The 306-nt window shown below is 45.1% G+C and overlaps 1 protein-coding gene across 1 annotated transcript in view; it reads left to right on the forward strand.

Annotated features, from left to right (window-relative positions):
• Positions 1-306, forward strand: part of ATCAY (ataxia, cerebellar, Cayman type) — a 61,104-nt gene that overhangs the window by 33,022 nt on the left and 27,776 nt on the right. The gene's annotated exons all lie outside the window — the stretch shown is intronic.

Below are 306 nucleotides of genomic sequence, written 5' to 3' on the forward strand. Positions count from 1 at the left end.
GGTGAGCACCCTGAGCACAGAGAGGTTGAGTCACTTGCCCAAAGACACACAGGTGTCATTTTATTATGACAGATACAGGCAATACACACACAGCACCTGATAGCTGATATGAAGAGCTCATCAATCATGACAACTCTTATCATTGTTACTAATAAGATTTCCATCCTCAAGCCGGGCACAAGGCCTCACGTCCGTAATCCCAACACTTTGGGAAGCTGAGGTGGGAGGATCGCTTGAGTCCAGGAATTTAAGACCAACTTGGCCAACATGGTGAAACCCCGTCTCTACTAAAAATACAAAAATTAG

Source organism: Colobus angolensis, unplaced genomic scaffold, assembly GCF_000951035.1.
Source record: "Colobus angolensis palliatus isolate OR3802 unplaced genomic scaffold, Cang.pa_1.0 Scaffold22, whole genome shotgun sequence".
Taxonomy (NCBI): domain Eukaryota; kingdom Metazoa; phylum Chordata; class Mammalia; order Primates; family Cercopithecidae; genus Colobus; species Colobus angolensis.